We start from the raw sequence: 12,422 nt of genomic DNA on the forward strand, positions 1-12,422 counted from the left end.
TTATAAGGAGGGCTTTTTAAGTTTTCTCTGTGTGGAGCAGCCTTGTTTTTCCATGTTCTGGTATTATTGTTATCCTGGATATGAACCAAAATTTTCAATTTTCTCTATGGAAGAAAATAAGAATATACATATATGTAAAGTAATATCCCTGAAGTTGTATTTTAAAGTATTTTTGTTACTGATAATTTGTGTGTTCAAATTCAAAATTGAACGATTTACTTGCTTAGACAATTAACGAAAAATTGAGACAACATTGTGAAATTGCCCAAGTGCGAATGGAACACAGGGGAAATCTGATATAAGTGTACTAAACACAGGGGAAATCTGATATAAGTGTACTAAAGATTAGTTAGTACCCAAGGATAAATCTATACAGTTTAAAAATAGGTCCTTTATTCTGTTCTTAAGTCAATTTAGCTCTCGGGAAACCGGCCTGGCAGAAGAACAATTATCCAGGTAAAGGAATAGAATGGGGAGCATCGAAGGCAGTGGATGGACAGTTTTCTGACCGCTCAGCAGGAGGAAACCAGTGTACAATATCAGATGGACAACAGACAGCAGAATGGAGAGTAGATCTACAGGAAGTGGTCAGCATCAGTTATATCAACATCTACTACAGGACGGATAATAATCCTAGTTAGTTTGAAATCAATTTAAAATAGTTCTTTTCATTTTTGTTCATCATTATTATTCATAGCTCTATCAAATATAAAATTACGCAGATACATTTTAAATGCTTCAAATATAAACGTTGTATTCCTTGAATATGATATAGACTAATATGCCATTAAAATAAAAAAATATGTTTTTAACTGAAAGACGGTAACAATATTATTAAGCATTTTACAGAAGTTTAATCAATCCAAAGTGATTCTATAGATTTCTAATGTAAAAAAAACACCTTTAAATTAGTCCAAAAAGGTCTTTAAAAGGTTGCAAAATTGATATTCAAGTCAGAAAGTTTAAAGAGATGTAAAGGTATAAGAATATTCAAGAAGCCAAACATGTTAATAGGCAAAGAGTCCAAAGTAAAGGTCTCAATCGAACGTGTTTTTAATCCAGTAAACAGAGTGTTTTATACTCAAAGGGTATTCCAGTTCCGGATATAAAATCGATTTTTATTAGCTGTCTTTCCATTATCTTTACAAATACGCTGGTCTGTGGATCTGTCAGTTGATCAATAAACTACAAAATGGCAAAATCCTACCATCAAGGACAACACAAGATTGTAATATTTATAGGTTAAATCCATCTTGCAACCACAGGATGTCTCGGTCGCCCGAATGGTGCAGTGATTAGAGGGTGTGCTCTAGAGTCGTAGAATAAGGAATGTATCTTTTAGTCATAGGTTCTAACCTCTCTGCAGGGCATGCAGACCGGTCCTTCGGATGAGACCGTACAATCCGAGGTCCTATTTCGCGGTGGGTTCTGACACGTGAAACCGATCCTTCACTGCTCAAGGGCCGTGATTCATCGATTTGTTGATGTTTTACGTCCCATTCGAGAATATTTCAATCATATAGAGACGTTACCATATACCATAGACCTTTACTCGGCACTCAGGGCCGTTGAGCAGTGAGGGTTCTTTATCGCGTCAACGCCTACCGTGACAGGGGACCTAGATTTGTATGGTCCCATGCGGAAGACCCCTGATTTTCACTTCAAATGCCGGGCGCTTGGCGAAGGAACAATCATTACCTATGTTCACGTCTTAGGTGTGACGCGGGGCGGCAAACGAGAATCAAATCCGGGCCTCCCGATCACGAACCAAACGCCTTACCACTAGGCTACCATGACAGGTCATAAGGCCGTGAGTGGCGAGTACAGGTCTATTATTTGCAGCCTCCCACCGGCAGGTTGTGGTGTCTCAATTTGAGTGAGAAAACTCTCGAAGGGACTTTAAACAAAAACAAACAAACACACAAACTAACAAACTCAAGAGTTCTACATGTAGCTGTAAGCTCTATACACTTATTTTCTTCAGTTTACAGTCTAAATTCTCATTCTTAAATAACTAAATGCGTAATTTGCATTTCCTTTTAAATGTTATTACTTAGAATCGACGGTTTGATTGGTCTCATCGTATCAATTTCATTATTGAACAATTTGCAGTTACAGTTCATCATACCAACATCATATTCCAACATGTTCAATCAAGATAATTATAGATCAAGGAATTGTAATCCCTCTTTTATTTATCCGGTCATCTTATTTTGCAAACAATGTATACCCCTCCTAATTTAAAAGGCTCAAAAGTCCCTACTGAGTTTAACTAGTAATAAATTAATTGAGTATAGCTCACCATCACGTAGAGCATGTCATGGATTTAAGAAATGAATTATAATGTTCTGTTTGTAATAGGCATACATTTTGTACATGTATATAAATTAACTCATTTGCATATTTATGCCCCAAAATAGTCTAATTTTCTAGTAACGCATTTTCAATCAGACATCGTTTTACAATAGAATACATCGTAAATGTCCAGTATTGTTGGAAATACAGATTCTTGTGTTGTAGTGTTTGAGAACGCGAAGCGCCCAATATTTCCTCGCTCGAAAAAGTGTATATTAAATAGTTCGAGACTTCTATCTTAGCAGCTTGTTACATTTCTGATGCCATCTAGATTTCCATATTAGTGGACACTGTATATATCCAACACAAAACCTTATATGTAATCTGTATTTGAATTAAAAAGGAAAACAGTATTATTAGCTCACCCGAAGGCTCAAGTGAGCTTTTCTGATCGAAATTTGTCTCTTGTCTGTCGTTATTGTCGTCGTGGTTTTGGTAAACTTTTCACATTTTCATCTTCTCCTCCATAACCACTTGGCAAAATTCAACCGAACTTGGCACAAGGTATCCTCGGGTGAAGGGGATTCAAATTTATCAAATGAAGGGCCACCCCCTCTACCTAGGGGAGATAATAAAGAAATATTGAAAATTTGAAGGTATCTTTTAAAAATCTTTTCAAGAACCACTGAGCCAAAAAATTGAAACATATGTGAAACATTTTTTACATAGTGTAGATTTCGACTTATTCAAATCATGATCCCGGGGTTAAGGTGAGACCTCAATGAGGGATCAAAGTTTTACATAGGAATACATAGAAGAAATCTTTGTAAATCTTTTTCTCAAGAACAGCAAAGCCATGTTTAGTCATATCAATGTGGAATCACCCTCAGGTAGAGTAGATTTAAGTTTGTTCAAATCTTGACCCCCGGGGGTAGCGTGGGGCCACAATGGGGGAGCAAAGTTTTACATAGGAATGCATAGAATTATAGAACAAATCTTTGAAAATCTTCCCAGGAACAGCAAAGCCATGCTAAGTCATATCAATATGAAAGCACCCTCAGGTAGAATAGATTTAAGTTTGTTCAAATCATGACCCCCGGGGGTAGGGTGGGGCCACAATGGGGGATCAAAGTTTTACATAGGAATGTAAAGGAAAAAATCTTGAAAATCTTTAGGAATAGCAACGTCTCCTTGAGTTATATGAATATGGAAAAAAATCTTGAAAAGTTTTCTTCTCAAGAAGAGCAATAGCGGAACCACATTTATATTTAAACTTTTCAATACTGAACTGATTTCTGCTTTTTCCTAGCCAAAGTGCTCAGGTGAGCGATGTGGACCATTGGCCTCTTGTTTATTATAACCTTATTTAAAACTTACATCTGCGTTTGTGAATATGTACATTTATACAAGTATATTAATTGTTTGTGGTATGTGTCCTAATTTATGACCTTGAATTTTGGTAGGAATTATCTTCCTCTGTGTTTAATTAATAAAACAAATCAATTCTAAAAAAACTTATCTGAAAAAAAAAATGTCATTCTATTTCTAATGTTTTAATGCATCTTAACGCCATAGTATCTGTTGACATTATTATTATTTGAATTTCTATTGTTAAAAAATCGCTTGCCCCCATCAGCTTCTTCAACTCGACATTTCAAAATATTTCATTAATGAAAAATTTATTGTCATTCAAACTTTGATTTGACATGTCCCATTCAACTCGAAATTATAGACATCAACTGATTATTTATTAAACAATAAAGTAATATTATAATTACACGTATGTATATAAAACGGAAAATATACTGTTCAAAATTGGAGTAATATTACGTATGCAAACTATGTTCATTAAAAAGAATTACAATCAGTGTGCCCTCTTTATGGAAGTAACAGTTCTTGAATATTTTCTAGAAAGCTCTTTCTAAACTGAATTAGTTCTTTAAAGCAGTTAAAAATTTATTAAAAAAAAGTGCTAAACAAGGTTGTATAATGAACAACTTTACCCTATTCTCAAAAAAAAAACAAAAAAAAAAACAAAAAACAAAAACAAAAACAAAAAACTAACTTACCTACAGTTCATAAATTTTACCTTAATCTACGGCAAAACTTTGAGGTGCGTTTTCTTGTTAATTACGCATGAATTCTATAAAGTCTCCTTCTGGGCATATAAAACTGATGCTTCAAAACAAAGTGTCGCAAAATAAGTAAAGTTTTACAAAAGAAGTCTCAATTGTCACATATCTGCGACCTGTTTCTTTGATCATCCTGTTTTGACTTATCCAACATCACATATGCAATAATACTTTCCTATCCCCCCCCCTCCTTCATCTATTACTGCATGCACGAGACACCTATCGTGGGAAAAATTGTTACAATGTAAGAATGAATTTTAAAGCTACTTCAGTGATTCAATGTATCACAACAAAAGGAACTGAAGAAGAAAAAATTAAATAAATCGTATTTATCAAGCGCTTTGCTAAACAAAAATCATTGCAATTTTAGATTTCCAAACTGATATAATTCAATTCTATAACATTTGACGTATTCCATCACAACTTCTATAATGACTAAATTCAATCTCCTGACAGTCATCAGATATACTTCATAGTCATATGAATAGCTATATATACATCATAGTCGGGCGCTTTGTACACTACAAATCGAATTGTGCTAAAAAATTCCAAACTGATCTAATCCAATTGCATAACGTCCGACCTGTTCCCTTACAACTTCTAAAATGACTAGATATTTTACTCCTGGAACACGTGTCATCAAATATGTGACAAGTTGCTTACATCATAATACATCTCGTATTATTGTACATGTATATACAGACTCATTGGGCGTGGGAATCTCGGGTGCTCCGTTCCCTTGTTTTCCAAGCCTCATGAAACTGTATATTCAGTACCACTCGACATCTGTGATGTAACCTATACTTATTTGTTCAAGAAATTTTGAAGCTAATTTGCTAGTCCCTGCGGGCGAGAGCAGATGTATATTACTCGATACCTATTCATTTTTAACTTAAATCCGCCTCCTTCAACCCCAGAAGACATTTGGAACGTATAGACTGTGACGTCACATGACGTCGTATGTTCGTTGCACTACCTAAACAGAGTCTGAAAAGTACAAAATTTAAACAAATAACTACAACACACATGATATTAAAGTGAGTTTATTATTTGCTGAACATTTGTTGTTAACACGAGAACGTAGTTAGCTACAAGCTTCATTGGCATTGCATTGTTGGTCTCAAGGTTACTGCGGAAAAAAAAATAATTATTCTTTACGTAAATCCTTTCTAGATTATTAAATAAAATTCAAATGCCCAATTCCTTTTATATAGGAAAACATTTAAATACGATTGTTTTTTTCGGATTTTTAGCTTTAAAGATTTATTCATGAATAACCATCAATCCCATGTGTAAAAAAAAAATAGGAAAAGTATACCGGTGCAGGAAAAGGAACATAAACGGAGAAAAAATTCAATTAACACATTCCCATTTTTAGGTCCTGGTACCTACTACGGTCGATTTGCTGGATTTTTCCTCTACGTTTCTAATACCACGGTGAAGGACGATGGCTATCTTTGTTTTCATGAGATACAAACAGTAGACGGTACACCAACAGAGAACCAGACAATAAGCTGTCCTGTACATGGACGTTATGTCATATACTATAACGAGAGGAGACCGGATGTGACGTACCCAAGTTACTACTCTTTATATGCATACAGTGAATTGTGTGAATTAGAAGTTTATGGTGAGTTCAATAAAGAATCTTAAATGATTGGAATACAGAAAATCCAAATAACTTACTATAACTTAATTTTTTTCTATGTTGAGAATGACACAATGTTAATATATCTAAAACAGGTTGCTCCAATCCACAACTTTACGAAGAAGACTGTAATGAAACATGTCCTGAGAACTGCCAGGACGGGAGATGTAACATCACTACGGGAGACTGTCTGGGTTGTATACCGGGATATAAAGGTCCTAATTGTAGTCAAGGTAAGTGAAAAAAGCAACGTTGCATGGAATATGATCTCTCATTATTTCTGATATTTTTTATCCAAAAAAAAAATAAAGCAATCTTCTCCAAACACATTTAATTTTTAAATAATACATTTCAATGCAAGATTTAAATTGAAACTTATAGATTTGTTCCTCTAATGAACAATTTTTTTCATTGTACAATTTAAAATGATAATAGAGGGAGATTCATGACCTGATTTTAGTTATAAGGATTTGATATTATAACATCCTAGGGATTGTTCAACATTATTTGGAGTATATATAACGCGATTCCTCTTGACATGCAATTAAAACTTCATCTTGCGTTCATCTTCGTTCATCCTTCGTTCACCGTTCACTTTGCGCTCGCGTTCCGTTCGCGCTCTGCGTTCGCTCACCGTTCATCTACCGTTCACCAATTTGCGTTCAGCGTTCACACATCGTTCACTCACCGTTCGCTCTGCGTTCGTTCAGCGTTCGCTCACCGTTCAAGTGGGAAAGTAGAACGTTTCGGGGACTGTAACTGATTAAAAAAATACTGAGTACTTTTCATTCAAGCATGCATTCTTAAAAGAATTGATTTAGTGGCCATTAACACTTTTGTCTTTTGTTGTCAGGTAAATCAAAGTACCATTTAAAGAGCAATGTTTGAAGTACGATATATGCCTCATAAAGAGCTAGGTTCACTTTATGCATAAAATGGCCCTGTCCTTAGATCAATTAATTGACTATCACCCTCTGTCCCATATCATATATCAAAATAAAAAAGAGACTTTGTTCTTTCATTTCCTATAACAAAATTTCCTTTTGAGGATATAAGTATTGGATAACAGGCTTTGAGAAAATGCAATGTTCTTGAATTTTGCAGAAAACATGCGTATTTGACTATCTTCAGCAAAGAATTAAAATATGAGCACAGCCCACGATCCAAAAATTAAAACATGTTTTATAATCTTCAGAAACAGATCTTTCTGTATGTAATTGCATATATTGGATCAGAGGTTGTGCTCTATATGAAATATCGAAAAAATAATTCAATTTTGGGCCATTTTTAAAGGAATTTACAGGATATGGGGAAAATGACGCATTTTATGACGTCATAATGCATTGACTAGAGAGAAAATTACGTCATGTTCAATAGATACACGGTCACCAAGGGTTCAAGTGATAAATACTGCATTTTCAACCAAAACTGAGCAGTTTTGATTTTTCAGAAATTCTCAGGGCCAAAAAAGGTCCTAAGTGGCTCTTGCTCTTTTGTATGAAAAAATATCAGACAGTTTGAGGCCCTATAGCTCCTCAAACTGTCTGATATTTTTTCATACAGAACTGTATTCGGCATATATCCATTACTGAAAAATACAAATAATTGGTGATATTCCAATATGGTAGAAAGAGAGAGAGAGAGAGAGAGAGAGAGATTCCGTTTTAGCCCCCCCTCCTTTCCACAAATGCATGTATACCTGTATGAACAAAAATTCTTATTTTTTTATTTAAATATATCAGGCAGTGAAAGTAACTTTTTTTTAAATCAACAAACTCATTTTGTTTGACAATCATAATCGTTTGTTTTTATTTTACCGCTTCAAGTTCACAGGAAGTCCTGTCATAATAATAATAAATAAATTAAATACATTAGGCATAAACACTGAATTTGAAACATACTCCCTGGCCAATTTAAAATACCACCGACGGCACATGTATATTTTGAACTACTATTGTTTAATGACTTTTTTAGATGCATGTTTGTTTTGATACTGAAATTTGTGCTGCAAAACGCATTAACTTCTTTTTAAATAATAATAAAAATATACTGGAAATACTGACTAACCAACCGATTTAGGTGGAAAAGGGGGGGGGGATATAAAGTTATTGTGAAGGAAAGAATTTTTACTCTCTAAAAATAGACTCTATATATGTAAAGTAGAAAAAAAAATGTAATGTATTACATTTAAATAAATATCTTTTAACCACACTATCAATTTAATTCGCACCAAAGATATTTTATTAAGTGGATATCCTCAGTACTATTTTTAATACTCAGAACTAGTTCTATTATGTATTTCTATATTAATTGAAAAAACGTGTTAGAAATAAATATTTTCGTAAATGACATGGATTATAATCTCTCCATTAACGATTTGTCGTCTTTAACATAACAAAAAGTGGCAGTGCTTGAAGTATCCGTTTATTGCCCGTATTTAAATTTCATTTTTCAGCATCGTTCTACATCCATTCTTTCCAGAGTAATTTATTAAATAGCCTAAAAGCTAAGTTAGAATAATAATAAAACATATTGTAGATAATATTTTCCCATGAAATAATGATCCTTTAAACACGAAATATTAATGTTAATTATTAAATTTAAAATCTTGTAAATCCTTACTTATACAAAAGATAAGTCCTTTCACTTCGGAGTTCCGAATGACAGTGAAGACTGAACGGTAAGTGAACGCTGAACGCAAGGTGAACGCAAAATGAATGAACGGAGAGCGAACGCTGAACGCTTTGTGAGCGTTAAACGCGAGCACACGGTGAACGCATAACGCAAAACTGTGAACGGAGAGGGAACGGTGAACGCACGGTGAACGAACTGTGAGCGAACGGAAAAATGGGAAAGTAGAACGTTTCAGGGACTGTACACAATTATGGGTATTTGAAGTAATATAATTACTTGGAAATGGAGAGTAGGACTGAAATATCCTCAACTGAATGCATAGAGCTCGAAGAAGTGCATTGGAATATAATACAGACTGTCTAGTGAATGGGAAGGAAAATACAGATTAGAATTTTGATTTGAACTGAAAATAGAGAAAATGAAGCTGATGCTGAAGGTATATTAATTTTTAATTACTGGCATTGGGAATAACTTTACAGGTCCGTAGCAATGCTTTTTAAAGGGGAAACCCCCAAAAATAAACTGACAAGCACCCCCCCCCCCCCGAAAAAAACCCGTAAACTGTTTAAACCCGAAAAACCTATATGAGAAGGGGGAACCTTTTTTGTTTTCTACTTTTAGATACATTTTTCTAAAGAAAAATTCCGAAATTTGCCAGTGCTTAACCTTACAGCAACAGAAAGTGTGTATATGTGTGTGTGTGTGTGTGTGGGGGGGGGGGGGGGTTATGAAGATTTACTTTGAAAAAAAAAGAATTACATGTTTAATGGATAATTTTTCAATATAACCAGAAACAGAACTCCTCTGTGATTAAAATGAGAGATTTACCACAGTCAACTCTGCTGTATAAATATTCATTGGTTTCAACCCAGAATAAGAAAATTTCTGAATTTTTAACACTGGATGAAAACAGCACTTGAGGTCAAACATATTTATTACAAGTTCAGAGGGATCGTGTTTGAATCTTTAATTTATTTTATGCCTTCCTATTTCAGAATGAGTCATTTTTTAAATTTCCCAATTCTGTATGATCACTAAATAATATTCTGTTTGAAAAAAATTATGTGCACATACCGAAGATCAAACATTGGTGTTTGCTAAATAATCACACTTGAATTTCTTCTGTTCAGTAACAGTCCAATTTTGAAGGATAATGGTACTGAGACAGTCTGATATTACGATTAATATCAGACTGCTCACTATAATATCGGACTGCCACAGGTAAATTTTTAGACTGCAAGAACAAAAGAATGACATCACAGCAATGTTTTAATTATAATATTGTAAATGTTTCTTTACAAATGTAATTTTCTGTCACTTGTTATCATTTGAATATTTACGTGCAGGAATGGGTTAATAATGGTGATTATTATATAATCTATAAATAGTCCCTATGTAATCTATACAAACGCAAACAGTTCATTAAACTACATATTAACTGGATTTGAAGATGTATTCACCGGAGGGTAAGTGCGCGTGCAGCGGCATTGTTACGTCACAATCACTACCTCTAACAACGTTGAAATCAATGGTTACAACGGCCAGAGCCAGCTGTATTTTTCAACTGAGCAGAAAAATTGTTAGGCAAGTCTATCGCAGGATTATTTTATATAACATTTCAATGTCTTACATGTACACACAGCGAAAGGAAAACACGGAAGTTATAAGCAGTAATCTGGATATTTTATTTATTTTTCTACGACAGAATATCGTTAATGAAAAGGGAATCGTCAAGCAGCGTCAAATGTCTTATTCATTCAAATCCCACCTATATAAGAAAACAATTATGGATTCTTTCGGTGCTGAATATGGTTTGTTATTCACCAGAAAAATATCAATGGTGAATATTCAACATTTAGAAATATGAAATTAAAAAAATATATTTAAATGAATAAAATGGGACCTGAAAAGTAATCTCATGTAAAATTGATTTCCTTACATATAATTTTTCTTTGTAAAAACATCAGTTTATTATTTTATATTATATGTCTAATTGTCTATGCGAATAAAATCAACTATTAAAATTAACTATTTTTGAAAATATTCAAAAATATTTTTTTTATTGTTTTTTTATACGAAAAAAACCCAAAAACAGACAGACATATAAATAAATAAATAAATAAAATAAATAGAAATTAATAAAAAAAAAATAATAATAACATTAAACAGGGATCAATCCAATAAGTTTTAACATTTAAACATGATTACAATTAGAAAATGTTCACCTTGAAGCAATTTGAAAGCCTAATAGAAATGTGGGTTGAATTCAGTTCAGTTAAAAACAAATTAATAAATACACAAATGCTCTATGTGGATGTTATTATCATTATCTTATGACATATGAAGATAACGAGCAGTAATCAAGCTCACAAATCCATTTGAACACAGAGGTGGGATCAGGTCCAACAGAAGAGTAATCACTCCTATTTGATAAAAATATTTCTCGACTTCCCCCTGCATCTTCTCTGAATACGCCGTAAAATAAACGTATATTAGAAACTGAAAGAAAACTACAGTTGTGCGAGTGTTTCCAATGAAGCGAGATGTCCCGACATACCTTGTTTAAAAACTCCACTCAGTGTACAAATAGATATATGAGACTTTTTTTTTATTTACAAGTGCAATGCAACTGGACGGTGTAAAACCTAACCGCAACCATTACAAAATTGCAATGCAGATATTTTAATTATTAAATTAATGGCATCCTGCCTTGTTCGTTTGACTGTACAAGTAGACTCAAAACATCAAACCGTTTAAATTTCTTTGAATATTTGAAATATAATTTTAGCTTGTGATGAACAAATGTATGGTCTTGAGTGCATGTATCCTTGTGGCAACTGTAGTGACGGAGAATCCTGTCACCATGTCAACGGCACATGTCCCAGAGGTTGTACTGAGGGGGTGGAAGGCACAACATGTCAAAATGGTAAGACATTATGGAATTTTCGTTGTGTTTATTGAACTTAAAATTATGCTATCTTAACTTTCTTATTATGTTTTCGAAATATACAAAAAGATTGACTTATTTCAGCAAACGTGTTTGTAAAATTTATTTAGAATTATAGGACAAAATGCACATATACCATGTTTCACTACTAAATATGCTCTTCTAATGCTTGGATTATAACCCTGGACTTATGATTCTTACAATTTTGTGAGAAAACAGTATCATTACTATATTCATTTCGCTTGTCTCCTTGAAGTTTTAAAAAGAAATATATTAAAAGATGCATTTGAAATATATGATCAATAAGCCCAACCTGATTTTTGGTGTCCACCATTTTAAGGAAGGGCTTATATATAGTATAAGATATGTAAATGACAAAACAGGCATATAAGTAAATGATAACTGCAATGATTAAATGATGCGATCTCATTAAGCAGTCTATGCTATCTTACTTGTTTACATTTGCTTAAGTCCTAGTCAAATGCAAGGAGAGAAGCAGGGTGAAGTGTAATCATTTGATAGAAATGCGTGAAAATCGTGCTCATAGGTTTTATAAAGGAATGGATTTTCATTTTCGTCTTTGAAATTGTGTCCTTTATGTACTAATAAAAACTCATTAAAAACCCAGAAAAACATGACTGGGTATGCCTTGTTTGCCCATAGAAAAGCGTGTTAGGGCAGTTGGTATGCACGCAGCTAGGTTAAGGACTCCCATATAGACGTCAGCCTATGCAGAGGTTTGGGAGAGCTATGATGACGTCACGTT

The 12,422-nt window shown here is 33.6% G+C and overlaps 1 pseudogene; it reads left to right on the forward strand.

The window, feature by feature from the left end:
• LOC133175163 (receptor-type tyrosine-protein phosphatase epsilon-like) overlaps positions 1–12,422 on the forward strand; it is a 46,842-nt pseudogene that overhangs the window by 6,781 nt on the left and 27,639 nt on the right.

The sequence above is a fragment of the Saccostrea echinata genome, unplaced genomic scaffold (assembly GCF_033153115.1).
Source record: "Saccostrea echinata isolate AGI-Se365-2 ecotype Australia unplaced genomic scaffold, CSIRO_AGI_Sech_v1 ptg000061l, whole genome shotgun sequence".
Taxonomy (NCBI): Eukaryota; Metazoa; Mollusca; class Bivalvia; order Ostreida; family Ostreidae; genus Saccostrea; species Saccostrea echinata.